This window comes from Ursus americanus, chromosome 24 (genome assembly GCF_024610735.1).
Source record: "Ursus americanus isolate L20-20 chromosome 24, mUrsAme1.1.p, whole genome shotgun sequence".
Classification (NCBI taxonomy): Eukaryota; Metazoa; Chordata; class Mammalia; order Carnivora; family Ursidae; genus Ursus; species Ursus americanus.
Window position 1 is genome coordinate 1,380,241 of NC_142150.1, and position 15,540 is coordinate 1,395,780.

Consider the following 15,540-nt stretch of genomic DNA (forward strand, 5'->3'; position numbering starts at 1 on the left):
TGAGGAAGCAGGAACAGAACAGAGTTACCAGCTGAGTCATAAGAGGGGATAAAGAGTAATAGCAGCAGAAGGGAATAGGAAGAAGGAGGTTTATTAGCCATGCTTGAAAACGTGATGGTCTCCGAGCAGAATTCTGTGATTTTTCACGTACACTTTATCTGCAAAGCTGGAAAAGGCCTGTGAGAAGGGATGTAAGACCCCAGAGCAGTTTACTTTTCAGTTCTGCTGTCCTTAGGAGACTCATCCTTGGGCTCTTAAGCTCTAGGGCGTTAACTAGGTTCCCTGCTGCCTTCTCCTCAGACCTCCCCTTCCTCTGAGTGGTGGCTTAAGGACAGAGGAGCTGGTTCTCTTGGAATGGATGCATCGCTTGGAGGTTGCTCAGGAGAGGAGCCCCCTGAGGGCGGGGCCAGGAGGCCTTTCTTTTAATGTTGAACGCCTCCAACTATTAGTGTATTTGCCAACTTTGATTGGCTAAAAAATGACCTCCCCAATGATATTCACATCCCAATCCCCGGAATCTGTGAATGTTACCTTCTATGGCAAAAAGGGACCATTGCAGATGGGATGAAATTAAGGATCTTGAGTTGGGGGGGCGGTCATCCCACATTACTGGGTGGGCCCTGAGTTCACTCACACATATCCTTATGAGAGGGAAGCAGAGGGAGACTTGACATACACAGAGAAGATGATTTGAAATCAGAGCAGAGACTCAACGCTGCTGGCCCTAGGGACTGGAGTGATGTGGCCACAGGCCAAGGAATGCTACAGCCACCAGAACCTGGAAGAGGATTGTCCTTGGGCCTCTGAGGGAGACTACGGCTCTGCCAACACCTTGATTCCAGGGCCATGATATTGGTTTTGGACTTCTGAGCTCCGAAACTGTGAGAGAATATATTGCTCTTCTCTTAAGACACCAAATTGATGGCTAATATTTTACAGCAGCCATGAGAAACGAAGACACAGGCTCCTCACCTGCTTGCCCTGCAATGTCTGCTTTGTTAACACTGGGAAAGTGGGGGCCTCTAGAGCAATGGTGGTGGAAGGATAGGCAAGGTTTGGGTGCACAGTGAGCAGTGACCTCGGTACCTGGGCAGGGGGGCTGGTGGGAGGAACCTTATTCAGACACAGAAGAGGATCACCAGGTGTAGGGGGGCACTGGGGTCTGGAGGCTGTGCATTCAGACAAACTTAGGTTTATATCCTGGTTTTGCTTCTGATGTGTCATTTGATTTTTGACACACTACTTAGTGTTTTTGAGTCTCCTTCTCTGTCGAACAGGAAAAATAATGCATAGCCTCCTGGCTATTGGAAGAATTTAATGAGATGAGGCAAGTAAACTAGTGCACAGCACCCAGCACGTTTACATGCTACAAAGAGAGAACTCGCGTGGGATTCAGGCATGGTTGTGACAATCCTTGCCTCCAGGAGGCTAAATCCCACCAGTCAGGCACGGTGCACCGAATTTCCCACGTAGCCAGGCTGCAGCTGGTGTCAGGACGTGTCCGGGTGAGGCAGACACAGTGCTCAGGGATCTGGCCTGGGGAAGGAAAGTGGCCAAAGCCGAGCAGATTCTACGCCCCCATCCCCTAGGATCCCAAGGTACTGGGCATCAGAAATACCTCATCTGTGGGACTCAGTGCACAATGAAAACATTGGGCCCCTGGTTCAGATTATTACGAATTTCAAGACAGCAATGCGCAGGGCCTTTCTGAGCGCGGGGCTGTGGAGACGGTGCAGCTTGCCCACCCGTGAAAGCAGCTCTGCCTGCTTTGGCAGAATGAAAGATAAAGGCCAATCCTGTTACCCAGACCAGGCCAGGCTGACTGGGCAGCGTCCTGCTGAGCCCCGAGGCAGTGCTTGCTGCTCAACTCTGCTGTGAATGGGAATGGGGGGCGGGGCGGGGGGGGGGCGGGGGTGGTTAATAGGCAGATTCTGACTCGGGAGGTCTGGGGGTCTGGGGTGGGGCCTGAGAGTCTGCATCTCTCGCTAGCTCCCTGGGATGCCTGATGCTGCCAGTCCTCAGGCCACCCTTCGAGTAGCAAGATGCCGAGAGACACCTTAGGTCCAGCCCATGTGGGTGATGGGAACCTGGCCATCAGTTTTTCTTTTCCTCTCAGCTTCTCAAGCTACCAGTCTTATCATCAGGGACGTGACACTTCTATTCTGAACTAAGGGGAGGACACCTGAATATTATTCCAAGAGTCAGGCTGTGTTTGAGTCAAAGATAGGAAATTTAGATCTGATCAGAGGGGTTGTGTGTTTCAATCCTGTTACTGATATCAATAGCAGCAACAATAAAGTAACATTACCTAGTAATTTCTATTTACTGAACATAAACCACGTGCTAGAAACAGTACTAAGCACTTTGCAGGCCTTGTCTTTTTTCATGGTTTATAACTGCATGTAGTTAGAAATTATTCATAATAATAGCTAATACACATAGGCAAGGTCCTATTATAGGTGGTTGTATTATATATTAACTTATTTAATGTCATACAAAATTTTTACTCTTGATTTTCATTCATTGTCTGGCATGACTTCTAACATCCCTGTGGTAGGTAGGCATTATTATTGTGCCCATTTTACAGATGTGGAAACTGAGAAATGTTCAGTTAGTCGTGCATATCTGTCTGGCTCCGAAGCGCGTGCTCCCAAACACCCTCAAGTAGTTTGTCCTCGTGGTAGAGCAACCGGAACCGGTTGAGTGTTGGCCATCACTAAACAGCGTCCAAGGTGTGCTCGCAGGTGATAATTTACTGGATCCTTGCAGGTACCCCGTGAAGCAGTGCTGGATAAAGAGATGGAGGCGTGGAGCTGTTCAGTGACCAGTCCACGTTCCCAGCCAGTCCGTGGGAGATGTGAGACCCAGGGCACTCAGACTCCGTGGGTGCCGCAAGCTGTCATTTCTCATTGGAGGGATGATGGGAAGGAGAGTGTGTGAGGAGGTGGGCTTCCAGCTCCAAGTCTGACAAGTTCAGACAGCAGCTCCGGGAAAGGGAGAAGTCCAGGGACAAAGCTGATGGTGGGGAGCGGCGGAGGCCCACGCTCCCAGGTGTGACCTGTCCACAGCTGGGGCTGGACTTCTGTTGCTGTGGGAGGGGGTCAGAAGCCCCCCCTTCCCGAGGATGCTCCTCTGCTCTGCCTTTCCTGGGGTCAGACGGACAGCAGAGCTAGAGGGCTGAGGGTGAAGCCTTAGACTCTCAGGTCTGACTAACCCCTCCCTCTGGCACATTGTCCTATTTCAGTCCAGTGGAATTGCTAACAGTGCCCCCTTACTGCTTGTTAGGGGGATTAAGTGAGTAACCCGTGGAGAGCTCCGAGAAGAGAGCCTGGCTCTTCCTCCCACTGATAGGTCTCATCTCCCTGCAAAAGCCTTCACCTCAGGATGTTGGGTGGGACTACCAGCGGGTCGCCTGAAGCTGAGGGGCTGCGGCTTCCTTGTCCGAGCAACTGGCAGCATTCACCATGTTAGCTGGGCCTCCATCCCTCTCCAGAGCTCAATTCTGTTAACATTTTGAGAAGCAGCTCATGGTGGAGACTTTCCCATCCATAAAAAGCGTATATAACCTTCAAAGAAAAGGACACTGATTTTCTCTCCAAATGTTATAGAAAAACAGCTCACGTTGGGGTCAGAAGGTGTTGGCTCTGGTCCCAGCTTTGCCATTAGGTAGCTGTGTGCTTTTGGAAATACCACTAAAAGTCTCTGGGCCATGGCTTTCCCGTCCAAAGAATGGAGCCAAGGCCCCTCCCCTCAAGGAGCTCCGTTCTGGCACAGAGGAACATGCCAGCAGAGGGATGCATCATCTACTAGCTATATTTGGCTGTGACATTCTCGAATTACCCCCCTTCTCACCCTTGGATCCTACCGACAATATTGAGCTGAACAGAGAAGAAATAAATATGTCTGTTGCCAGTCCTGCTCTTTTACCAGGTACCTTCTTTTCCAGTTAAAGAAAAATTCCACTAGAGGACCAAGTTCTGAACCACTGTCTCTGTGGCATTTGTCCCCAACAAGGTCCTCTTACTGGTCAAAGTCCAGCGGCTTCCAAAGTTCAGATCCAACGATATGAGACATGACCTTGAGTTTCTTCAGGTTGGTGAAGACAAAGCCATTCTGAGGTCACCTTTCTCATTCTCCCAGCTCACCTGTACCCTTTTCCGGGAGGCCTCTGGCTGGTACTTCAAATCAGCAGGCCTAGAGGCTTCTGTCTCAGTAATTCAACCACTATAGCAGCTGGTTCTTTTCCCTCAAGATTTAATACTTGTCATTTATCTGTGTCAAAACTGCAAAGGAGCAAGTTTCCAAAGACAGATTTATTATGTGTGCTGAGTGTCTCAGGTGCAGCGGTGCATAGAGATGGGCTGAATTCCATATTTTCCCTGGGTTTTTGTTCTATAAAAATAGCCGCTTTTACTTTGCATTCAGACAAGTGAGAAATATACAGTCTCGAGCTGTGAGTCACCACGGGGCGCTCACAGAGAGTAACATTATTGTGGGACTGGGTTCCAGCTATTGGTTTCGGGGTCAGCTGCCAGGCTTGCACACGTGTTGGCTTATGCAAAGAGCAGGGTGTAACCAGAACTGGCTACATAATTTGTGAGGCTCAGTGCAAAATGAAAATGCAGGGCCTCAAGGTTAAAAAGCAGGAGAAAAGCGCTGGTATAGATAAAGCTTTTTCCTTTCGTAGGCGGTCTCTCTCTCACTTGTCACGGTGTTTTTCATTTACTGTTTAACGTTATTCTAAGAAAAATTAAAGTTTCACTTATTAGCATGAATTTTACTGTTCATCTTTATATTGTGCAATGCAAATTTAAATGCAAATAGGAGAACATGTAACTCTTGGGTGGAGTCAATGGAATTACACAATTCATACTTTGTAGCTCCTCCCCACAGGGTGCCTTGAGCTGGCCAGAGGAGGCAAACCCCAGCCAGGCTTGGGAAGGTAGAGGAGGAAGAGACTGTCCCTCCCCTGCTCCCCCAGGCATGGAGTTGGCTGAAGGAGCACTCGAGGTATGGTGACACTTTCAGGGGAGTGTGGATCCTCATGGGTGCTCTGGGGCCCCTCCCCACAATGCAAGGCCCATGCATGCTTTTTCTGGCTTGAGGGCTGCCAGCTTCCCCTGCCTGCCCATCCCTCACCCCCACCCCTACTCCAGGCCAGCCTCTGGACTGAGACTTCCTCCAGCTGCTGGGGGTGGGGAGTCTGGAGAAATCAAGCTGGGTTTCTCCCCCTTCTCATGAGCTCACTACCCCAAAGCACAGCAGATGGGTTCCCCAGAGTTTCAAATGTTGGTGGGACATCTTGGTAACTCGGTTGGGGGTAGGAGAGCAGCTCAGTGCGTGGACACTTGGCCTCTGGCTGGCCATCCACCAAAAGCACCGTGGTGCTCCCAGTCCCACCCCGAGATGCTGTAGGGTTCAATGCATTTCTATCCTTGTGTATCCTAGGAAGTAAGGTGCTTGCTCACCTAGTTTGTGGTTAAACAGCAACCTCAGGGAAAAGAAACACCTCTCTGGCGAATCAACCGTATGCTAAGCTTCCACAGGTGTAATTGATCCCTGCTGTAACAATAGCAGTGGGAACCGTCTAGAAAATAATTGCAGGAGGTATGCGTGTGGTGATTGAGGGGCAGGGAGCTTGATTTTCACAACTTCATAAAGCAAGGTCAATTTATTCAAACCTTGTAGATTCCGGCCACTTCTGACTGAGGCCTGCTAATGATTTCTCGTTTTATGCAGTTGATTAAAACAAAGCCTTCGAGCTCAATAAAACACCTGAACAAAATTTCTTGTGCCCCGCACTGCTCAAGGATGGTCTCAGTGGTCTGATTTTGGGCTCTGAGTCTGTTATAAGTCCTCTGAGCAGGATGTTTTAGGCACTTTGTAATTTATCAGTTAGGACCTGTTGACACAGTTAAATAAATGACTCAAAACCTGGTATCTCCCGTTTTTAAGAACATTCCCCTTATGCTCCACGATTATTAGATATTTCTTGTAAATTTATGCTTGGTTGTCTTTTTGTTTTCTAATCGAAAGGTAAACTTGCGTTTCTCAAGCTAGTGTTCTATATTGGGCACAAGTATGTTTTAGGCATAGTTATTTATTGGGCACAAGTATGTTTTAGGCATAGTTATTCTGCTGATTATTGTACTATTTCTTATGAGGAAAATCTGTTCAGAATAATAGAAGATCACTGGTGGTATTTGACATTTCTTTGGTCTTCGACCCGTGGACAAGCATTACTGGGCCTCGACATAGATGCTGCTTGTGTTTATCTAGAACAGGGGTCTACAGGCTTTTTCTGTAGAAGGCCCGATCGTAAATATTTTAGGCTATGTGGGCCGTATAATGTGTGCAGCTACTAATCACCTCTGTCATTGTCGCATGAAAGCAGCCACAGACACCACATAAACAAGTAAGTGTGGCTGTTGTCCAGTGAAATCTTATTTATGGACACTGAAATTTGAATTTCATTTCATTTTGGTGTGTTACAAACATACTATTTTTCTGATTTTTTCCCAACCACTTCAATATGCAAAAGAACATTCTTGGCTTGTAGGCCACACAAAAACAGGCTGCAGACCAGATTTGGGCTGTGGGCTGCGGTTTGCCAACCCCTGATTTAGGAACTACCCAGTAAGAGTATTCTTTTGATCAGATAGAATTTCCCGAAGAAATAAAACAGATATTTTTCTGGCTTGTCTTCTGTTTAATCAACACCTCAAAGTCTTGCTACTCCTCTTCAGTGATTAGGCTATCAAGGCTACCCCCTTGTTATAAAAAATTGAAAGGGGTAATTCACTTATGCATAGATACTATAGTTTTGTGTCATGAGCCAAGACCAACCTTAGTAGATAACTTACCTACTATTGAATTAATGTTGCAAAGAAGGACTACAGATCAAATGCTTCTAAAAACAAAGTCCATCATTTTTGGTAGACAGCCTCCAGCATTAAACTGAGTTATGGACAATAACCCTAAGGAACACGTTAACTAATTCAGTCACAGAGTCATATATTTTGCAAACAATTTAGTTTAGAGAGGGCACCGGGAAACTATATTTCTCAAGGTTAAATGTTCCATGGGTGTTTACAGAGATATTTTATGAACAAGATGGGTATTTGGTCCACCTGCTCTAAATTTTTTCCAGGCAGAAATTATTGCTGTTTGGTGCCCAGGTGAAGAACTTTCGGGTCTTGTTCGCTCTTTTGTCTGTGTACTAGAGTGTATCTCACAGGCTTTCTGAGGAGGATCTCGGTTCACCAAGGGCTCCTTCAGACTTCCCCTTGGCCTTCTATTCACACATGTGTCCTTGCCAGGCTCCTCAGCTTCCTGAAGGGCACGCCGATCCTGATCCCACTGGCCGGCTGTGGAGGCAGATTGGTCCCCTGCTCAACTCCGCAATATGGCAGCTCTAGTGCGTGTCAGCTGTTTGTAAAGGAGTCTCCCTAGAAGCCCACTGGGCAGTTGAGAGACTCTTGTATGTGAATTCTCCTCTAGTGGTTCTGAAACTTTTGGGGGCTCAGAGCCACCACTGATAGTCTGACGGAAATTACAGGCCCTTTCCTCAGGGGAAAAAAGCTTGCTTTAAATTTCAGGAGTCTTAGTATAAGCATCTGTTCTAAATACTCCAAAACCCATTCCAAGTTGAAGCCAGGCGACAGAGATCCTGCGCCCCATCCTGTGGACGGTGTTTGGGGATTATCACATCCGGGCCTTTCCTTGTGGAAAATGAGGAGACTGTTTACTGCATCCTGCACACCCTGCGGACGCAGCTCTGTGGGAGAAACCACTCTCTCGGTGGCCTCAGGACCATTCTGGACCTCTTTTGAGAAACTGTTCTTGTTTGGTCTGTTATTTTTCTTTCTACATGTGGTGACTAAGGTAACTCAGTGACTCTCCACCCTGGCGGCACTAGAGAAACACAAGGGAGCTTTTACATCATAAAGAGCCAGTCCAGACCAATTAAATCATGGCCTCTGGGGCGGGGCAAGGAGGACCTGTCAGAAGCTCCCTGTGTCCCTACTGGGCCGTCAGGGTCGGGAACAGCTGATACTTGATGACTCATCCTGGGCATTTTCTGGCTGCCAGCAGCAATGCCCAGGGTCCTGGAGCTGTCATTCACGTCCTCCCCTCTCGCCTGACATCACACCAGCCTTCAGGTCTCATTTTCCATTTGTCAACAATTTTATTTTATTTTTTAAAGATTTTATTTATTTGAGAGAGAGAGAGTGAGAGCAAGAGAGCAAGCAGGAGAAGGAGGGAGGGGGAGAGGGTGAAGGAGAAGCAGACTCCCCACTGGGCAGGGAGCCCATGTGGGCTCGATCCCAGGACCTTGGGATCATGACCCGAGCCGAAGGCAGACACTTAACCAACTGAGCCACGCAGGCGCCCTTGTCAACACATTTTATTTTATTTTATTTTATTTTATTTTTTTTAAAGATTTTATTTATTTATTCGACAGAGATAGAGACAGCCAGCAAGAGAGGGAACACAAGCAGGGGGAGTGGGAGAGGAAGAAGCAGGCTCATAGTGGAGGAGCCTGATGTGGGGCTCAATCCCATAACGCCGGGATCACGCCCTGAACCGAAGGCAGACGCTTAACCGCTGTGCCACCCAGGCGCCCCTGTCAACACATTTTAAATGTGACTTTATTTTGTTGCAACTTATTTTATTTTAATGGAAGACTGTTTGTGGATAACTTACTTGAGCTGGTTTAACCTAAACAGAATAGGACGGGGTTGTTGTAATATTATAGGGTTATCTCCTAGACACGCGGGAAGAAGTGTGCAATTGGCTGCAGGAGACACAAAAGCTGGGATTGAGAGAAATAGCAGAGACCAAGGCATTCTTTCTCCTAGTCTCTCTTGTTTCTCTTCTCCAAGCACCCCATTTCTACTTTTTTCTATGCATCTGTTTCATTCTGTCTGCCTCCGTAGACCAGATTTCCTTTCTTCTCTGTGAGAAAGGTAAGTTGACATGGTCTCACTCAGCCAGTCAGTGGAACATGACCGCTGTCTCCAAGTACCAAATTCGAAGTCACAGGAGAAAAAGTGCAGTTGGGTCAGCTTGAGCCAGTCATTTCCACCAGGTCTGTTCCCTCAGGACCATGAGGGCGGGGTAATGACGTGCAAATATGGCTTCAGTACCCACCATTATAAACGCGAGGAGCAGTTCTTAGAGGGGAGGGTCACGGGCTAGGCAGAGACCCTTACAGGTGGCTCCAGCAAGAGTGTTCATGAAAGCCACTCTGAGCCTCTCTGGAATAAAGAGGAGTGTAAACAAACAAATGAATAGGAATACTCACCATGAATTACACATCAGGAGCTACCTGAGAATTTAGCCTCGGGATCCCTATGGCAGTGGCAGATAATAGAAAAATTTCACACAGAGGGCAAACGGGACCAGTAGGTGCTGAGGAGACAGGAAACAACGGACAGCTCAGCATCTCAAATGCTCCTCAAAGTCACTGGCCCCTGCAAAAGTCCCGAGTGCAGCCATTTCTCAATCTCTCCTAGATAATGCAGCTGTATGTGAAATGCATGCTGGACATGACTCTGGAAAACCTAGGTCTTCGCCCTTTTGTGGCTCTTGGCCTCACTTGCCAGAACTGCTTTAGAAAAATATTAAAAGTAGAGAGCAATAATTCCATGTTAACAGACGTTACTGTTCCCTGGGGTTTGGGTCACACATCCAACGACGCTCAACGTTGCTGCACAAATTTTGACAAATTTCAAAGTCACTGCAGCAGAGTCAGGACTGGACAGGATCTCATTTGTCAAGCTAACATCGAGCAACGAGCGACGTAACATCAAGCTGGTAGTATTAGCTGTAGCAGATATTCATCAGGAAATCTTTGCTATTATGTAGCAGTAATAAAAATAGCTGTCATTTTTTGAATAGTTATTATGTGCCAGAAGTTACTTTCCTTTATCCTGGTCATCATGCTATAGACTATAAGGTAAGTTTTCATTAACTTTCTATTGAAGCCTGATATACTTTCCTAGTGAACGTACTATACATGTTGAGCTCAATGAATTTTCACAAACTAAACCCACATAGAACCAGCACCAAGATCAAGAAACAACATGACCAGTGTGTGGTCATTTCCAGTTAGTGTGCCTACCCCAAGGGTAACCACTGCCCTAATTGTCCAAAAGTATAGATTAGTTTTATCTTTCTGTACACTCTGCAAATGGAATAATGAATGGATACTCATTTGGGTCTGGCTTTTTTCACTCAATATTGTGTTTTCTGAATTTCATATATATTTTTGCATGGATGTAGACCATTTATTCTCATTTCCGTGTAGTGTTCCATTAGGTGAACATGTGGCCATTAATTCAGTCGCTTTTTGATGGACATTTGGGTAATATCCAGTTTTTACTGTGACGAATAGTGCTGCTGTGATTCATTCTAGTGCATATTGTTTGGTGACTCCATGAAGGAGTGCCTTTCTACTGGGGATATAACTAGGAGTGAAACAGCTGGGTAGTAAGATACACATATGTTCAGCTTTGTTAGACACTGACAAACAGTTTCCCCAAATCCTTGTGCCGATGTACACTTGCCCCAGCAGTGTAGGAAACCTCACTTTGCTCCACATTCTCACCAGCCTTAATTGGGAACTTCCCATCTTTTTCTTTTTAGCCATTCTGGTGGGTGTGTGGTGGTACACTGTGGCTTTAATTGGCATTTCCTGGATGATTAAAGAAGTTTAGTACCTTTTCATAGAGTTGGTTTGGGGGTTCTTGGGTTTTTTTGCCATTTGGTGGTTCTCTTTGTGAAGTGTCCATTCAAGCCTTTTGTCCATTTTTCAGTTGGGCTGCCTTTTTCTAATTGATTTATAGGCATTCCTTATATATTCTGGATACAAATCCTTAGTTAGATGTATGTTTTGCAAATATCTTTTCCCACTCTGTGCATTTGCTTGATGATGTCTTTTGAAAAACCCAAGTTCTTAAGTCTACCTTCTCAGTATACAGTTGACCCTTGAACACCATGGGGTAGGGGTGTGTAACTTTTGACCCCTCAAAAACTTGACTACTAATAGCCTACTTTTGACTGGAAGCCTCACCAGTAACAGAATGGTCGATTAACACACATTCTGCATGTTACATGCATTATACACTGCATTCTTATACTAAAGTAAACTCAAGAGAAGCAAATGTTATCAAGAAAAGCATAAGGAAGATCATTTACTGTGGGGGTTCCTCAAAAAATTAAAAATAGAACTACCTTATGATCCAGCATTTTCACTTTCGGGTATAGATCCAAGAGCATTGAAAGCACGGTTTCAGAGAGATATCTGCACCTCCACAGTAATAGCAGCACTACTCATAACAGCCGAGCGGTGGAAGACCCAAAGGTCCAACAATGGATGAATGGATAAACAAAATGTACTTTATACATACAATGGAATGCTATGCCTCCTTAAAAAGGAAGGGATTCCTGTCACACGCTACACCATGGATGAAGCCTGAGGATACTATACTAAATGAAATAAACCAATCCCCAGATAATAAATACTCTATGATTCTACTTATATGGATATCTAAAGTAGTCAAATAGTAGACTGGTGGTTATCAAGGATTGGGGGCAGGAGGCAAAGGAGAGTCATTGAGAAAGTACAGAGTTTCAGTTCTGCAAGGTGAAAAAGCTCTGGCTATCTGTTTCACAACAATGTAAATAAACAGAGAACTGTACATTTAAAAAAAAAGAAAATCATAAGGAAGAGAAAATACATTTACAGTACCGGATTTATTGAAAAAAATCCACATGTCAGTGAATCTGCACAGTGTAAACCTATGTGGTTCAAGGGTCAAGTGTAATCAGCATTCTGCTTGGTAGGAAGTCAGAGAGAAAACATCTCCCTCGAGGCAATGGAACAAAAGTTTAATATGCAGCTGAATAGAAACTGATCCTAGCAGGCCCAATTGACTTGGAGATCAATGATTTAAAAACAGGGAGTGTCTCAGCCTCTGGAGGAACAGGGTATAACTTTTAGGATGAATGCAAGGAACAAGGGCCCAACCTCTCCTTAGGGCTGAGCTTTTCTTTTGCTACCACAGCTACAGGAATGCATTCTGGCTGGTCATTGTAAAAAGAAATGAAAATTATAGCAGATCTATAAGAAAAGGGGAAAATTGAATATTATTATTTCAATCATGAGAGAGAATATAGAGGGTTAGAAGGAGAGTAAAACAACAATAGAAAAGCAATATGCATTTTTTAAGAGAATATAAATTACAATAAAGACGAAAGGTTAAGAACTTAAAAATAACAATAGAATAGAATGGATGAGATTTACAAGAAAATATAAAAGGCCATAAACCAGCAAAAGAAAAGGTTAAAAATATGAAAGTAAATGAGATGAAAGATTAAGATAAAAGAGTAAAAACATAAGGTAAAAAGTATAAAAAGGAGTACAAGTAGATGAGATTTAAGGATTAAGAACTAAACTTAAAAATTCAAATTGTAAAGGTAAAAATACATAAAATCACAAGAATAAGATTGGAGAAATATATTTTTTTATTGAAGTATAATTAACATACAGTGTCATATCAGTTTCAGGTGAACAATATCATGATCCAATAATTCTGTACATTACTCAGTGCTCATCATGATAAATGCACTCTAAGATTAGACAAACATCTTTAAGTAAAACAATTTTTAAATGTTTATAATGAGAGAGAAACTTAAAAAAAAATAGCAGCAGGGCAGGAAGCAGCTCGAAGAAACAGGAGAAAGTCTGGGGAGGATCCAGTGGGCAGACCAAACCCTCTCAAGGAGGGACCCGAAATTGGAAGGTGGTGTCTCCCACTCCTAGAATCACCTTTGACATAGGAATTAGCACCGCAGAAAATCAGTCAAGTTCTTGGCTGTTGCCTATAAGGAGAGGAGGCATGACTCCTTCACACAAACAGCCCAGGGGGTCAGGGTCCACCCAAGCCAGCCTTTTGGCAACTTTCCAGAAGAATAATCATTTCAGGTGGGTATCCACATCTCCATGGGCCAGCTAAATGTAATTACTTAAAGTCCGGAGCAGCAGAGCTGAGAATTAAACTCAAGTCTCATCTTCATTGTACAGCTGTGTTCATTCTAAGATCTCCGAAGTCTGATCTTCAATTGCCACACTCAGGAACTGCCCCTTCCAGTTAGTTCTGAGTGGTAACTATTGACCTCTGGCTATTAGGAATCAAGTAATCAAGTCACTTCTTTTCCACTCCACCATATTCTATCTTTCTCCTCTCATTTCTAAATTGTTGGAGTGTATGTATACCATGTATATTCTTTTATGTCACTTATACCTCCACCTTTGTTTTTATTTGGGTCTGTAGTTAAATATATTCAATGCTCACTGACATTCTGTTTGCCTGTTTTTTCCCAGTTATCTCATTTTGACTAGTGTTCATTCTCCACTCTAGTAGTCTGGGTTCTCCGGAGAACAGAACCAATCGGGTCTTCCCTCTGTCCTTCCTTCCTTCCTTCCCTCCTTCCTTTCCTTCACTCCTTCCTTCCTTCCTTCCTTCCTTCCTTCCTTCCTTCCTTCCTTCCTTCCTTCCTTCCTTCCTTCCTTCCAATGGTGCAGTTCTAGTTCAGAAGCCAGCAGGCTTGAGACCCAAGAAGAGCTGATGTTTGAGTTCAAGTCCAAAGGCAGAAAAGGACAAATGTCCCAGCTCAAGCCACACGGTAGGAGGAATTCCCTTTACTTAGGGGAGGGTCAGCCTTTTAATTCTTTTCAAGTCTTCCACTGATAAGATGAGACTTCTTTACTTGGTCTGATTCAAATGTTAATCTCATCCAAAACACCCTCAGACACACCTAGAATCATGTTTGACCACATACCTGGCCACCCCAAGGCCCAGTCAAGTTGACACATAAAACTCACCATCACATTCTGCTATTTTCCTCAGGAAAGTCTCATGAGAACAATTTTCCCAGAGTTCTTGAATGTTTGAACTGTTAGCCTTTAGGCTTGAAAGACAGTTTGTCTGGATATAAAATTGTTGTCTCTAATTTATGTTCCTTGAATATAAGAATTGCTTCATTGTACTGGAGTTAAATAGTGCTATGGGGAACTCTAATGTCAGCCTGATTTCTTTCCTTTATAAGTGATGCGATCATTGTCCTGCTGAAAGAATCCTTTACCTTTAAAAAATCTCACAATTTCATTAGGCTATGTCTCAATTATGACCATCTGCAGTCAGTTTTCCCTAGCACATTTGTCCTTTCAATATATACATTCAAGTCTTCTTTTACTTCAGGGAAGTGTTCTTGAATTATATTTTAAGTAATTATGCTTTCTCATAGTTTGTTTTTCTTCTTTGGAGACACCAATTATGCATATGTTGGATTTTTGGTCTCTGTTCTTTGACACCTGGGGCATCTTCTGTACTATTTGTAGTGTCTTATCTTCCTTGTCCTCCTTCTAATTTATTCTTTTCTGAAAACAAATTTTTGGGGGTTTCCTATTTAATGCCTAAATTCTGCCAGTTCTCATCTCCCTTCTTCCCTGAATTCTTGTATTTCTGATGTTTTTGTCTCTTTTTTTCATCACTCACTGCATGCATCAAGTTTTTAAATTTTATGATGGAAAATTTGGTTATAGTGTTTATGTACTGAGTTTTCTTCATCTGTGGGGAAGTTTTCTTAGTCCCTGAGAGTATTTCATTTTTGTGAGTGTTTGAATGGTTTCTGTGCCCATTCAATATTTGTTAATTTTACTATTAGTCCATTATGTTGGATGAATTTCTGGACCAACTATCTACAGGAAGCTGCTTTGTGCCTATGTTGGAGAGGGCTGTAAGATGAGACGAGAAAAGAGCATATGGTGAATCTCTAAGCTTTGTAACTCAAGGGCTTCCTCTTCTGTTCATAAAGCAGTGGACCATTTCCCCCAAATATGGCACCTCCATGCAGCCATACTTGCTGTGCCTCCCTGCACATAACTTGGCTCAGAAGAGCTTCTAGCCTACCCTTGTTTTCCTGTTTGTTTCCTTATTGGACACAGCCCCTTTCTCCAAATGTATATTTGTTTGTGCTTTCTGAGGTATGCCATTACTGGAGGCACTTTGGGGGCACTTTGGCACCTTCTTTCTGATCCCTCTTAGATCTGCTCAAGCAAGTCCCTCCTAGGGTAGCTTTCCTTTCCTTCTGGGAATGCATTTTTTGTTGATGATCTGAGATCTGCTAGCTAGGACCTTGTTCTTCCTGACTTCTCCTGTCTCTGTCTCTTATGAGGATTCCCACAGGATTCAGCTGGTCACACCTGCTTTGGACATTATTTTACTTACATATAACTTGGAGTTTGTAGATTTTCTCTATTTTTTTAGTTTCCATTTATCTTTTTTTAAATTTTTTTAAAAAAGATTTTATTTATCTATTTGTCAGAGAGAGACAGAGAGAGCACAAGCAGGGGGGAGTGGCACACAGAGGAAGAACCAGGCTCCCCACCAAGCAGGGAGCTGGATGCAGGGATTCCATCCCAGGACCCTGGGATCATGACCTGAGCTTAAGGCAGACCTTAACCGACTGAGC